This window comes from Benincasa hispida, chromosome 6 (genome assembly GCF_009727055.1).
Source record: "Benincasa hispida cultivar B227 chromosome 6, ASM972705v1, whole genome shotgun sequence".
Taxonomy (NCBI): Eukaryota; Viridiplantae; Streptophyta; class Magnoliopsida; order Cucurbitales; family Cucurbitaceae; genus Benincasa; species Benincasa hispida.
In genome coordinates, this window is record NC_052354.1 from 9,905,322 (window position 1) to 9,921,804 (window position 16,483).

A 16,483-nucleotide genomic window follows, 5' to 3' on the forward strand; every position below is an offset into this window, starting at 1 on the left:
TTACGAATTATAGAGAGGATGTAAAGGTAATTTATGTCACTATAAGATCTAGGGATGGCCAACACATGTGTTGGTGTAAAATCCTAAGAAATTGGAATGTCGTTCAAAAGTATGCCTATTTGCAAGCTACCCTAAAGAGACAAAAAAGGTTGTTTCTTTTATGATCCTCAGGAAGATAAATATTTATATCGACAAATGCAAATTTCCTAGAGGAAGACCACTTTAAAAATCATCAACCTTGTAGTATGCTAGTAATAGATTAAATGGCCAAAGAATCGATAGATACATCAACAAGAGTTTTTGATCGAATAGGTTCATCAACAAGAGTTGATGATGAAACTGGTACTTCACATTCTTCTCAAAAGTTGAGAGTGCCTCAACGTAGTAGGAGAGTTATGCATTAGCCCAACCGGTACATGGATTTAACAGAAACTCAAGTCATCATACCAAATGATGGCCTAGAGGATCCATTAACTTTTAAACAATCAATGGAAGATGTGGATAAGGACTAGTGGATTAAAGCCATGGCCTTGAAATGGAGTTAATGTACTTTAATTCAGTCTAGGCTCTTGTAGATCAACCAAAAGGGGGTAAAACCCATCGGTTACAAGTGGATCTACAAGAGAAAATGAGATGAAGCTGGTAAAATCTATTAGGATACTCTTGTCCATAGTTTCATTTGATGATTATGAAATCTGGAAAATGGACGTCAAGACAGCCTTTCTGAATGACTATCTTGACGAGAGTATCTACAGGTCTGAACCAGAAGGGTTTATAGAACAGGGTCAAGAGAAAATGGTTTTGGAAGCTTAATAGATCCATTTATGGGTTGAAACAAGTGCCTCGATCCTGGAATATGAGATTTGACAATGCGATCAAATCTTATGGCTTTGAACAAAATGTTGATGAACCTTGTGTTTACAAGAAGATTGTAAACAAAATTATAGCTTTTTTGGTTTTATATGTTGATGATATTCTACTCATAGGAAATGAGGTAGAATTCCTGGCTGATGTCAACAGATGGCTTGCTACACAATTCCAAATGAAATATTTGGGAGAAGCGCAGTATGTTCTTATGATCCAAGTAGTTTGGAACCGCAAGCACAGAATTTTAGCATTTTCTCATGCATCTTATATAGACAAGATGTTGTCTAGATATAAAATGTAAAATTCCAAGAAAGGTATGTTACCATTCAAACATGGAATTCATCTGTCTAAGGAACAATGTCCTAAGACACTTGAAGAGGTTGAGGTTATGAAACGAATTCCATATGCATTAGCGATAAGGAGTTTAATGTATGCCATGTTGTATACTCATCCCGATATATGCTATGCAGTTGGAATTGTTAGCATATTTCAGTCCAATCCTGGATATGATCAACTGGACTGCCTTTAAAAACATCATCAAATATCTTCAAAGAACAAAGGATTATTATGCTCGTGTATGGAGCTAAGGATCTGATCCTTACTGGATACACTGATTCTGACTTCTAGACCGATATGTATTCAAGGAAATCAAATTCGAGGTCAGTTTTCACTCTAAACGAAGGAGCGATAGTATAGGAGTATCAAGCAAAGCTGTATTCTGACTTCATCATGGAAGCTGAGTATGTTGTTGCCCATGAAGCAGCAAAAGAAGCAGTATGGCTTTGAAAGTTCCTAACTGATTTGGAAGTAGTTCCAAATATGCACCTGCAGATCACCCTATATTGTGATAACAGTGGAAGAATTGCTAACTCAAAGCAACCTATAAGCCATAAGCGTTGGATTCAGGTCTTGAACAGTGGGTTGTTCTCTTAAGTGTTGAATCCAGACAAAAGGCCCGACCTTCTCATTGGCTCGAGAGGGATTCGGTTTAGTGATTGGTGTTGGGTTGTATGTCCTAAAACTCGCAGTTTGTAAAATGATAAACATTTTCTATTATCAATATACTTGTTATTGATCTCATAAATTGTATGAAAGTCTAAATCCAATAAACTAAGGCCCATGACTATTGTATGAGTACTTGAACTTTATGTGGAGACATAAGAGTGGATCGGGTTCGAGTAAATAGTCAAAATAATCTATGGTACATGAATGAGGTTAGGTACCTTATTCTGGTAACACCATGGGATGCGGCTTACTTTGTAGTTGTTACAAAGATTTGTAAAGTGCTACATACGATGTGATCCTAATTCGTACATGTTATGACATGAGGAGTGGGGGCGTCCTATGCAATGAGTTTGCATAAGATCGGGACCAAGAAATAAGTCATTCTTACTTTACAATGTTGTTTACTGTTTAAGACTGATTATTTCACCTAGATAACCTAGGTTAACTCGATCTTAATCCTGAGCTAGCTATGAACACCTGTTTTTTTGGGATTTATTCCTTTTGCATTCTGGCAAACGGTGAGAGTAGTCCAGCAACTGCTAATAAGTTACCATTTGGGGATAAGACCGATTTGAATAGGCTGGGACATTAGCCATGCTTGATGGAGTTACGCCTATCCAATTTAGGGATAGAGAAAGGTTGTTCTCTCAAGTACTGATCCAGATCTTGAACAAGGGCCCCACCCTCACTGGGCTGAGAGAGTTTGGTTTGGTGATGGATCACAAACTAGTTGTTCATTAAAGATAGTAGGGAATTGGAGAATAAGACGTAATCTCAGCGGTAAACAGATATTTGACCCAGCCGTTATATCGAACAACCTGTGAAAGGTCGACTGCTGTTTATGTTAAATCATGTGGACATAATATATCTACATGAGGGGAATGCAACTATGGTCTTTAGTGAATGACCCATTAGTTAACGAATGGAATTAATCTGGTCTAATGGTTTTAGCCAATTAATCTCGGATCGTTGGAGCCCATGATCTGTAGGACACGAGGTCCCCCTACTAGCTCGTAACGGACTAGCTCTGAATAGCGTTGATAAGTTAATTTGAAACGTTCAAATTAAAATTAAGGGAATTAGTAATTATATGAGACATAATTATGTTTAATTTAGAATTAAACGTATTAGGAGAAGTCTATATATTTAAATATGATTTAAATATATAAAGATGGATATGTGTTAAAATTAATTTAATATTTGATATTAAATTAATTAAGTTTTATTTATTAATTAATTAATTTATGAAATTAATTAATTTTTTCATTTTTAAAATCAAAAAGATTTATTAAATCAAACTTTTATTTTTAGATAAAATTGAAAAAGAAAACAAAAACACATTTAAATAAAAAAATGGATTTTTCCATTATCCATCACTTAACTAGCTCACTCATGAAGCAACCATATTGGCCTTGTCTTCTCCAAGCATGAGCTGCAACACATGCAGTTCTTCTTCTTGTATGTTGATCTGCAATATAATGAGAAGATTGGAGTGAAAATCGGGCATGCAATCAAAAGGTTTTTTTAGAGAAATACTGGTTTGAAGAAAGGTTCTTCAACCTTGTTGCAGCAGTGAGCTTTTCTCCTTCATCCCTTGATTCAAACTTGTTTTCAGACCCACAACTCAATTTAGAGCACCAAGAGAATAGTGGGGAAGATCTTGAGATGGTCTACAACAAGATATGGAGAAGATTACAACTGGAGAAGAAGAAGCTTTGAAGAAGTTCTACAAGAGGTATGTCTTGAAACCCATTTTTCTGCAGAAGCATGCTTTATATTATGTCAAAATTAGTGAATTTGAATGCTTAGATGATCCTTGTGTTCCATTACAATTGATACAATCCTAAAATTGGTAGCAGAGCATCAAATAAGCATTCAATTTGGTTTAATTTTGGTTTGGTAGGTGTTTTATATAAGAAATATGAAACTGGTGCACTAATATGGTTTTCTAAGTTTTGGCATTTAATTCTCTTTAATTTTTTATTTAAATTTGTAATTGACTCTTGCTTGATGAGCTTTAATGTGTTCCCAAGAGACTGTAATTTATTTGGAGTCATTAGAGTAGACATTAAGCAATAAATCGAAGAAACAAGCGAAGAGGCCGAGTTGCAGTTCCAGAAAAATCAACCTCTGTTCTTATCGTCGCTATGGTTCCAGTTGCTAAACAATCGTCTAACTTCAGAAGCTATACGTTGTGATGTTAAAAGCTAGATGATCGTATAGCAATGGGCACTGGTCGTTGTGATGTTGAACGCTAGATGACCGTGCACCTACGGGAGCTAAACGATGCATTCAATTTGTTATATGATAGCATTAAGCGATCATTTATCTTTGGCGTGGGAACTAAACGATACATTGAATTTACTATACGATGGTACTATACGATCGTTTAGCAACGATGCATGTTAAACGAGGCAATGAAGTGCTATGCGATAGCGCTAAGCGATCATTTAGATGCAGAGCTAAGCGATCATATAGACAAAGTGCTAAGCAATGCTTTGAAGTTTCTATGCGATGGAACTAAACAAATCACTTACCTACGATGCTAAACGACGCGATGATGTTCTATATGATGGAGCTAAACGATCGTTTAGCTACACGGCGGATACTGAACGATGACATGCAGTGCTAGACGATTGTGTTAAGCGATCGTTTGGTTCTATACAATAGAACTAAGCGATAGTTATGAAGAGCTATACGATAGCCCTGAGCGATCGTTTACTACGATTTTTTAACTTTGATCGGGAGCTAAACGATGCATTGAGTTGCTATGCGATAGCACTACGCGATCATTTACCTCTATGTGACAGCTAAGCGATGCGTTGAGTTGCTATGTGATAGCACTACGCGTTCATTTACCTCTATGCGGAAGCTAAGCGATGCGTTGAGTTGCTATGCGATAGCATTACGCGATCACATACCTTTGCGCGGTAGCTAGGTGATGCGTTGAATGCTATGTGATGGCATTAGACGACCGTTTACCTTTTCGCGCGTTAAACGATCAAGTATTTACTAAATGATTTGGAAAAATGCTAGACGATAGTCGTCATTGCTAAACGATGAAACTTGGCGAGATGTTGAACATGTGCAAGGGATGCTAGTTCGACTGGTTTTCTTGCGGTCTTGTCTGATTCAGCTTCAAATGGTTTGTAGTTGGTCCGGTTCGGACTTGGCTGGTCCGGTTCAGATGGTTCGGGTCGGGTTCAAGCTATATGAGTTCATTTTGGAGTGGTTCGAGCTGTTCGAGAGTGGTTTGGAAACTGTTTTGTAATAATTAGGTTTTGTTTACTTGTTTTTGCCAGAATTAAAACCATATCAGTCAGTGTTTAATTATTTATGCATTTGATGTATGTTATAATTAAATAAATCTTGTATGTGCATATAATATGTCATTTAGATTTAAAATCTCACCATAGGAAACATGTAACATGCATTGAAAGTTATAACATAGTTATAATATATAGTATGCATGTTAGGATTTCTTGTATTTAATATAAATGTTATATTAAATATTGAATGCCTCATGTATGTTGTGGATGTTTAGCATGTCTAAAGTTTTATAAGTTGTTATGAAATTGGGATAGACATCTAAAATTCATAAACAACAGCTGCATGCTCACGTAGGTTGACCATCTGTTTTAATTGTTAAAACTTATAAAACCTAGGTTACAAACTCAACCGGTATATAATCCTGTCTAAGGCTGGGGGTACTTAAGTTGACGGGTTGTGGAACACCTCCTACCTGAGGATTATGGCCGAATAATTGAGCGTTGGTAACCGGTTTTATGAGCACACGTGAGTGATGTGAGGTAATAAAATAGTTTATCACCTAGACATCATAGGTTAAAATCCAATTATAAAAGTTATACTTGGATAAACCACATAGACTTAGGGTTGTTTTATTAGCCAAAAAGAACTTAATTATAAATCTACCTAAAATAGAACACTTCAGTGGCAGTTCAATAACTTCTATATGATAGAGTTATTAGAAAACTTCAGTGGGAGATTAATAACTTATATGATACGTTATTTTTAGCTCTCGTGTCTCTAAGAGTTCATAATCCAGTTTAAGCGGTACTTCGTATCACCCTGGAAGTGACCTCCATTCGGAAAGTATTTTTTAGCTTAAATCTAGATTTTGGTGAATAAGAGGAAGTTGTTTAAATATAAGTCTATTATACGATATATAGATTTCGACTGCCACGTCTCCTCAAGAGTTCACACCGTGAGATCCATGCTCTGCTTCTTGTCGATGACTACTCTGTATGGAAAGTGTTTGCATGGGTCAATAACAAGGTGAATGAGGGAAGTGGTTCATAGTAAGTGGGTGAAGGAAATGTGTCAACATTGTCCTACGGTCTCCTCCATCAGTTTGAACCATGAGATTTCTATGCTACTGTCTGTTTTAATTGTGGCACTAGCTAGTCGTTACCGTGCGATCCCTCGGGACGGTCTGTACATGATTTGGAACAACATAGGCTTCAGTAAAAATGACATAGGGTTTTTAGTTCATCTTGGATATTGTCTTCTATTTCGGAGGCAAGTTCATACCATTCTATAAGATCTGAAAATGGCAGGTCACACTTACAAGAATTACTAAGTTGTTAGTAAAGATCTTGACCGAAAATGATAACTAAACGACTATAGGAATAATAGTTATTCCGGAGACAATAGGAATAAGAGTTATTCCTGAGACAATAGGAATAAGAGTTATTCCGGGGATAGTGTTTGGTCAAAATTGTTTGTTTTATTGAAGGAGTATCTGACTGCCCCACGGTAGCATATATTCTGACTCAATAAAATATCATTGCAAATAAATAATGGTTATGGGTACATTATTACTTTTTGCTAAAACTTGACTTTGGAATTAGTTACAATTTGCTAATTAGAATTTGTTTGAATTTTATCAGCATGTCGAATTTTAGAATACTCGCTTCTGATGTACATAACAGTAAAATCAAATCAACAAACAAATTACTAACGGTTGATTATACCAAAAGAGTTTTAACAGAAGATTATCCTTTGTCTCCCAACTCATCTGCAATTATGAATTATGTAGATGAGAATGTTGAATTCGAACAACAAGATAAATATGATTTACTTGTTATCAAAGCATGTTTAGTGGAAAACGATAAAATCTAGATAATTGATTAAGATGCCACTAATCATGTATGTACTATCTCACAGAAAACAAGTTCTTGGAGACAGTTGACAGAAGGTGAAACAATCTTTAAGGTAGGGACCGGGGAGATTGTTTCAGCCAAAGCAGTGGGAGATATGAAGTTATTTATAGGAGATAAGTACATTTATTTGAAAAATGTATATTATATTCCTTCTATGAAAAGGAATCTAATTTCTGTCTTCTGTTTACTAGAGCAAAATTATAAAGTTTATTTCGAAAATGGTGAAGTGTTCATCAAAATGGAAAATAAACAGATTTGCTCTGCAAAATTAGAAAATAACTTGTACATGTTAAAACCAACTGAGGTCAAAGTTGTTTTGAACATAGAGATATTTAAAACTACTGGGACTCATAAGAGGAGGAAGATTTCTCCAAATGCCTATCTTTGGCACTTAAGACTGGGTCACATAAATCTCAACATGATTAAGAGATTGGTTAAGAACGGTCATCTAAATCAGTTGGAAGACAGTTCATTACCACCATGTGAGTCTTTTCTTGAGGGTAAAATGACAAAAAGATCTTTTCTGGAAAAGGTCTTAGAGCCAAGGAACCCCTAGAGCTGATTCACTCAGACCTTTGTGGGCCTCTAAATGTTAGAGCAAGAGGAGGGTTTGAATATTTCATCAGTTTTATAGATGATTATTCTAGGTATGGGCATGTTTACCTAATGCGCCAAAAGTCTGAAACTTTTTAAAAGTTCAAAGAGTATAAGGCTGAGATTGAAAACCAATTAGGTAAAAAGATTAAAACACTTCGATCAGATCGAGGTGGTGAGTATTTGGACATAGAATTCCAGAACTATTTGATAGAACATGGAATTCAATCTCAACTCACAGCCCCTGGCACACCTCAATAGAACGGTGTGGTAGAAAGGAGAAACAGAACCTTGTTGGACATGGTTCGTTCCATGATGAGTTACAGTCAGTTACCAAATTCTTTTTGGGGACACGCAGTTGGGACTGCGGTGTATATTTTGAACATAGTTCCCTCCAAAAGCATTTCTGAAACGCCTTATGAGCTCTAGGTGGGACGTAAAGAAAATTTACATCACTTCAGGATTTGGGGTTGTCCAACACATGTTTTAGTGCAAAATCCTAAAAAGCTAAAACACCATTCAAAAGTATGTCTATTTGTAGGTTACCCAAAAGAAACAAAAGGTGGTTTCTTTTATGATCCTCAGGAAGATAAAGTGTTTGTATCGACAAATGCAACCTTCCTGGAGGAAGATTATGTAAAGAACTATCAACCTCGCAGTAAGCTAGTAATAGAAGAAATGTCCAGAGAAACGACAAATCGTATCAACAAGAGTTATTGATTGAGCAAGTTCTTCAACAAGAGTTGTTGATAGAGCAGGTCTGTCAACAAGAGTTATTGATGAAACTGATACTTCACATCCTTCTCAAGAGTTGAGAATGCCTCATCATAGTGGGAGGGTTGTGCAACAGCCTGACCGGTACATGGGTTTAACTGAAACTCAAGTCATCATACAAGATGATGGTTTAGAGGATCCATTGTCTTTTAATCAAGCAATGAATGATGTGGACAAATACCAATAGATTAAAGCTATGGACCTTGAAATGGAATCTATGTATTTCAATTTTGTCTGGGATCTTGTAGATCAACCAGAAGGGGTAAAACCAATCAGTTGTAAATGGATCTATAAGGGAAAACGAGACCAAGCTAGTAAGGTACTGACCTACAAAGCTAAACTTGTGGTAAAAGGGTTTACCCAGAGAGAGGGGTTAGATTTCATCAATATTTTGTCCATAGCCACATTTTATGATTATGAAATATGACAAATGGATGTCAAGACAGTTTTTCTGAATGCCTATCTTGAAGAGAGTATCTATATGTCTCAACTAGAAAGGTTTATATAGAAGGGTCAAGAGCAAAAAGTTTGCAAGCTTAGTCGATCCATTTATGGATTAAAATAAGCTTCTAGATCCTGGAATATGAGATTTGACGCTGCGATCAAATATCATGGCTTTGAACAAAATATTGACGAACCCTGTGTCTACAAGAAAATCGTCAACAAAACTGTCGCTTTTCTGGTGTTGTATGTTTATGATATTCTACTCATTGGGAATGAGGTAGAATATCTAGCTGACGTTAAGAGATTGCTGGCTTCACAATTCCAAATGAAAGATTTGGGAGATGCACAGTATGTTCTTGGAATCCAAATAGTTCGGAATCGCAAGAACAAAACATTGGCATTATCTCAAGCATCTTATATAGACAAGATGTTGTCTAGGTATAAAATGCAAAATTCCAAGAAAGGATCTTTACCTTTCAGGCATGGAATTCATTTGTCTAAGGATCAGATTCCTAAGACACCTCAAGAGGTTGAGGAGATGAATCGAATTCCATATGCATCTACAGTTGGGAGTTTGATGTATGCAATACTGTGTACTCGTCCCGATATATGCTATGCCATAGGAATTATCAGTAGATTTTAGTATAATCCTGGTCATGACAATTAGACTGCAGTTAAAAAAATTCTCAAGTATCTTTGGAGAACGAGAGATTATATGCTCGTGTATGGTCCTAAGGATCTGATCCTTACTGGATACACTGATTCTAACTTTCAGACCGATAGCTGCTCGACGATTCTCCCCCTAAATTGGATTGGAGCCGAATCCGAAAATCCTAGAATAGAAGAGAAAAAGGAAATCAACTTCGGGGTCAGTATACACTCTTAACGGAGGAGCAGTTGTGTGGAGAAGCATCAAGCAGAGTTATATTGCGGACTCCACAATGGAACCTGAGTATGTTGCTGTAAGCGAATCAGCAAAAGAAACATAGCTGATTCATTTACGAAGGCCCTCTCGGCTAAAAGTATTCGAGGGTCACCTAGTAGGACTAGGTCTACGAGTTTTGTATCACTAGGGAAAGTGGGAGAATTGATGGGTATTATGATGCCCTAGTTTATTGTATTTGTACATTTTATTTTCTCCATGTAAACTAAACATTGTATATATTGATCGACTGGAGTTTTAGTCCAAGTGCGAGTATTGTTGAGTTTTATGTCCTAAAACTCATAGTTTGTAAAATGATAAACATTTTCTATTATCAATATACTTGTTATTGATCTCATAAATTGTATGAAAGTCTAAATCCAATAAACTAAGACCCACGACTATTGTATGAGTACTTGAACTTTATGTGGAGACATAAAAGTGGATCGGGTTCGAGTAAATAGTCAAAATAATCTATGGTACATGAATGAGGTTAGGTACCTTATTCTGGTAACACCATGGGATGCGGCTTACTTTGTTAAGTTGTTACAAAAAGTTGTAAAGTTGCTACATACGATGTGATCCTAATTCTTACATGTTATGACATGAGGAGTTGGGGGGTCCTTATGCATATGAGTTTTGCATAAGATCGGGACGCAAGAAATAAGTCATTTCTTACTTTATAATGTTGTTTACTGTTTTTAAGACTGACTATTTCACATAGATAACCTAGGTTAACTCGATCTTTAATTCTGAGCTAGCTTATGACACCTGTTTTTTGGGATTATCCTTTGATCTGCAAACGGTGTGAGGTAGTCCAACAGCACTGCTCAATAAGCTTTACCATTTTGGGGATAAGACCGGATGAATAGTTGGGGACATAGCCATGCTTGATGGAGTTCACACCTATCCAATTTAGGATAGGAGAAATGGTTGTTCTCTCAAGTACTGAATCCAGATCTGAACAAGGGGCCCCACCCTCTCACTGGGCTGAGAAGAGTTTGGTTTGGTGATTTGTGATTGGATCACAAACTAGTTGTTCATTAGAGGATTAGTAAGGGACTTGAGGAATAAGACGTTAATCTTGGGAGTAAAATAGATATTTGACCCACCGTTATTACGAACAACCTGTGGAAGGGTCGACTTGCTGATTTATGGTTAAATCATGTGGACATAATTATCTTACCAGTGAGGGAATGCAAACTATGGTCTTTAGTGGAATGATCCATTAGTTAACGAATGGAAATTAATCTGGTCTAATGAGTTTTAGCCAATTAATCTCGGATCGTTGGAGCCCATGATCTGTAGGTCAACAAGGTCCCCCTACTAGCTCATAACAGACTAGCTCTTAAATGCGTGATAAGTTAAATTGAAACGTTCTAATTAGAATTTAAGGGAATTAGTAATTATATGAGATATAATTATGTTTAATTTTAGAATTAACAATATAGGAGAATGTATATAATTTTAAATATGATTTAAATATATGAAGATGAATATGTGTTTAAAATTAATTTAATATTTGATATTAAATTAATTAAGTTTTATTTATTAATTAATTAATTTATGAAATTAACTAATTTTTTCATTTTTAAAATCAAATAGATTTATTAAATCAAATTTTGATTTTTAGATAAAATTGAAAAAGAAAACAAAAACACATTTAAATGGAAAAATGGATTTTTCCATTATCCATCACTTAACTAGCTCACTCATGAAGCAACCATTTTGGCCTTGTCTTCTTCAAGCATGAGCTACAACACATGGAGCTTTTCTCCTTGCATGTTGATCTGCAATATAATGAGAAGATTGGAGTGAAAATCAGGCATGCAATCAAAAGGTTTTTTAGAGAAAAACTGGTTTGAAGAAAGGTTTTTCAACCTTGTTGCAACAGTGAGCTTTTCTCCTTCATCCCTTGATTCAAGCTTGTTTTGAGTCCCACAACTCAATCTAGAGCACCAAGAGAATAGTGAGGAAGATCTTAAAGTGGTCTACAACAAGATATGGAGAAGATTGCAGCTGGAGAAGAAACTTTGAAGAAGTTCTACAAGAGGTATGTCTTGAAACTCATTTTTCTGCAAAAGCATGCTTTATATTATGTCAAAATTAGTGAATTTGAATGCTTAGATGATCCTTGTGCTTTCGCTGCAATTGATACAATCCTACAATTGGATCACAAACCAATTGTTTATTAGAGAATCAGTGGAACTTAAGGAGCAAGATGTAATTTTGGGGGTAAAACAGCATCTGATCCAACCGTTATTATGAACAACCTGTGAAAGGTTGACTTACTAATTATGGTTAAATCAAGTGGACACAAATATATCCACAGTGAGGAGAGTTCAGTTATAGTGGTGTGACTCGGTAGTTAACGAATATTGATTAATTCGGTCTAAAGAGTTTAGCCAATTAATCTCAATCATTGGAGTTCATGATCTGTAGGTCCATAAGGTCTTTCTATTGACGGAAACTCAAAGTTGAAGAGATGACGATGCGTGTTGGAATTGGGCACGTCGTCTTGGCTATGATAGTAGCAGGACTTTGACTTTCTTCACTAAAATTGTATATTATATTAGATAATATATATATTGTTCCAAACTTGAAAAGGAACCTTATTTCTGTAAAGTTCTTGTTAGAAAAAAAATACTATATTTCATTTGAAGTTAATAAAGATATGAGTATGTTTGTTTAATGCAATAGAAGTCTAAAGCTTTTGAAAAGTTCAAAGAGTTTAAGGCTAAAGTTGAAAATGCATTAAATAAAACAATTAAGACATTTTGATCTGATCGAGGTGGAGAGTTTTTGGATCTTACATTCCATATCTATTTGATAGAACATGGAATAGTATCCCAACTCTCAGCACCTGGTACACCTCAGCAGAATAGTGTATCAGGAAGGAGAAATCGAACCCTATTGGACATGGTTCGACTTATGATGAGATAAGCTTCGTTACCTTACTCATTTTGGGGTTATGTAGTACAACTTCCTTACCTTACTCATTTTGGGGTTATGTAGTACAACTTCCTTACCTTACTCATTTTGGGGTTATGTAGAACACCTTTGGATTCATGGAATGATCATAAATATAGTTTACGCCATTTGAGGATCTAGGGTTTCCCAACAAAGTGCTTGAGGAAAATCTTAAGTAATTGGAACCTCATTCAAAATTGTGCCTATTTGTAGTTACCCTAAAGGAACAGGAGGTGGTTACTTTTATGATCCTAAAGAAAATAAAGAGTTTGTGTCGACAAACGTTACATTTTTAGAAGATGGCCACATAAGATAGCATAAATCCCTAGTAAGATTGTGTTGAGTGAACTTTCCAACAAAACTACTGAACCTTCAACAAAAGTTGTTGAAGAACCCAATACATGTTATTGAAGTTGAATCATTTAGTAGGTCAAATTCACCTCAGGTGTGAAGAGAGCCTCAATGCTCATTTGTTACCATGTTGAAGTCTATCCGGATCCTTCTGTTCATTGCCTCATATTATGACTATGAGATTTGGTAAATGGACGTCAAGACTGCTTTTCTAAATGACAATCTTAAGGAGATCATTTATATGGACCAGTCTGAGGGATTCATAATCCAAGGTCAAGAGCAAAAGGTTTGCAAGCTTAATAGGTCCATTTATGGATTAAAGCAAGATTCTCAATCTTGCAACATAAGATTTGATACTGTGATAAAATCTTATGCCTTTGATCAAAATGTTGATGAACCTTATGTATACAAGAGAATCACTAACATTTCTTTAGCTTTTCTAGTGTTGTATGTAGATGATATCTTACTCATTGGGAATGATGTAGGTCACTTACTAAATTTACGAATTGGCTAGCGACCTAATTCCAAATGAAAGATTTGGGAGAGGCACAGTTTATTTGGGAATTCAGATCTTTAGAGATCGAAAAAACATAATGCTAGCCATGTCTCAAGCATCGCAATTGACAAGATGCCTGTCAATTTTTTTATGCAAAACTCCAAGAGTGGTTTACTTCCGTTCAAGCATGGCATTATATTGTTTTATGAACAGTGTCCTGCGACACCTCAAGAAGTTGAGGAAATGAGACGGATCTCCTATGCATCGGCTGTTTGCAGCCTGATGTATGCAATGTTATGTACTAGACTTGACATCTGCTATGCGGTGGAGATACTCGGTAGATATTATTCTAATTCAGGACTTGATCACCAGACCATCATTAAGAACACCCTCAAGTATCTACAAAGAACAAGGGACTACATGCTCGAGTATGGTTTCAAGTATTTAATTTAATCTAACTTAATTATATATGATAAAATGTTTATTTGAGAGAAAATAAATATTTGAATGTGATTCAAATATTAATTATATGAATTGGATTCATATAATTAATTTAATATAAATGATATTTATATTAAATACGTTGCATTGTTGAGGGAATTCAAATTATAAGTTATATTGTATTTGATATAATGTAAACTATAGGTTATATGTTATATTGAATATAACATATAGTATAAATATATATATATATATATATATATATATCACATATTACGGTAGTTAATATAATAAATTTAAATATATATTAATAAATTGACTATGTTTTAGTTTATTTAAATTTATTTTAAATTTTTTAAATTTAAAATGGACGGAGTTATTTTCTATTTCCCTTCCCCTAAATCCCTCAATTGCTCTCAAACGTGTGAATGGGTTTCAGTTTTTCACGTCTTTTCTTCTTCAACACAAAATGTCTGTGTGGTTGTGATTTTTTTTTTCTTTTGAAGAAAATATCCCAAAAAGTTTTTTTTCTTTTCAATCTTTTCTTCTATCAAATTAAGAGCCCACTCAACTCCTTAGAGATTCCTATCCCAAAAGAGAATACATGAGGCTCCAATTGGTTGTGACAATTTTGAATCGTTTGTGTTTTGTTCGTGACAAATCCGAAGAAGGGAATTTTCGTGAAGAATGTTCGTTCTTCAAGGCTAAAGTCCTTTCTAACCCTTTTTCTCTATTTTCCGTTTATTAAGCATGTTGTGAATTTTACTATTAATTCATATTTTGTTTTGTAATTTTTTGTTTCTATGAAAATTAAAAATTGGGACGATCCATGTTTTCGCTCAAGGCCTTCACAGGTTCATTCAATTGATATCAGAGCTAGGTTTTGGTCCCAATTTTTCTTATTTTCCAGAATGAATTACAGTAATGGTGGGTATTTGCAATTATTGTTGAATGATGATTTGCAATTATTGAATGTTTTCAGGATTGGCCATTTAGATTTATCACTTTCAATTTATAAATTGGTTTATAAGAGCCCGTGTTTTCGGCATAAATTTTGTAATAGAATACGTAATTGACTGTTTTTTAGTCGTTCGTGCTGTTCCCAATGAGTTTCTGGAGAAAATGAGGCCTAAATCAAAGGTTTTTCAATGAAGATCGCAGCTGTGTAGTTTTGACTTCCACAACGTTGCAACGTTGTTCCCTAGCGTTGCAACGCTATGATGAGGAAGAACAATTTGTTCTTTCCGTAGCGTTGCAACGCTAGGCACAACGTTGCAATGCTCTAAGATAGAAAGAACAAACTGGTTCGCACCTGATTCGGTTTGCAGCTCAATTGGTTTCCTTGCGGTTCGATTGGTTCTAGCAGTTCGGGTGCTTTACAGTTCAGTTCGAGCGATTCAAGATCCGGTTCACTTGTTTCAAACCGGTTTGGCTTTTAGTTGTAATAGTTATATTTTTAAAAATTAATTAAATTAATATAAGTGTTATATTAATTTAATTAATTTTTTAAGTGTCCAATCCCGGTCCAATAATTTTCTTTTAAAATTATGCGTATGATGTATGATTTATTTTTATTATTATATGTCATAATGTATGCCATATAGTATAATACCACCATAGGTTATGCATATTTTATATATCATTTATATTATAAATGTTATAATATATAATTGCATGATTTTATATTTACAACATGCTCATGCATCAAATATGTTCTACAAAGTATTTCATCAGTTTTATTGATGACTATTCAAGAGTCGATTATGTTTACCTCATGCATCATAAGTCTGAAACTCTAGAAAATTTCAAAGAGTATAAGGCAAAGGTTGAGAACTTATTAGGTAAAAAGATTAAAATGCTTCGACCAGACCAAGGTGGTAAGTATATGGATTTCCAATTCTAGAACTATCTAGTAGAACATGGAATTCAATCCTAACTTACTGTACCTAGTACACCATAACAAAATGGTGTAGCAGAAAGAAGAAATAGAATCTTGTTAGACATGGTTCGTTCAATGATGAGTTAGGCCTAATTACCTCAGTCCTTTTGGGGGTATGCAATGCAAAATGCAATATATATTTTGAACATGGTTCCCTCAAAAAGTGTTTCAGAAACACCATACAAGCTTTGTAGAGCACGTAAAGGTAGTTTACATCTCTTCAGAATTTGGGTATGCCTGACACATGAGTTGGTGTAAAATCCTAAGAAATTGGAACGATGTTCAAAAGTATGCCTATTCATAGGATACCCAAAGAAACAAAAGGTGTCTATTTTATTATCCTCAAGATGACAAAGTACTTGTGTTGATAAATGCTATATTCTTAGAGGAAAATCACATAAGAAATCATCAATCTCCTAGTAAACTACTATTAAATGAAATGTCCAAAGAATCTATAGATAAATCAACAAAAGTTATGGATCAAGCTGGTCCTTCAA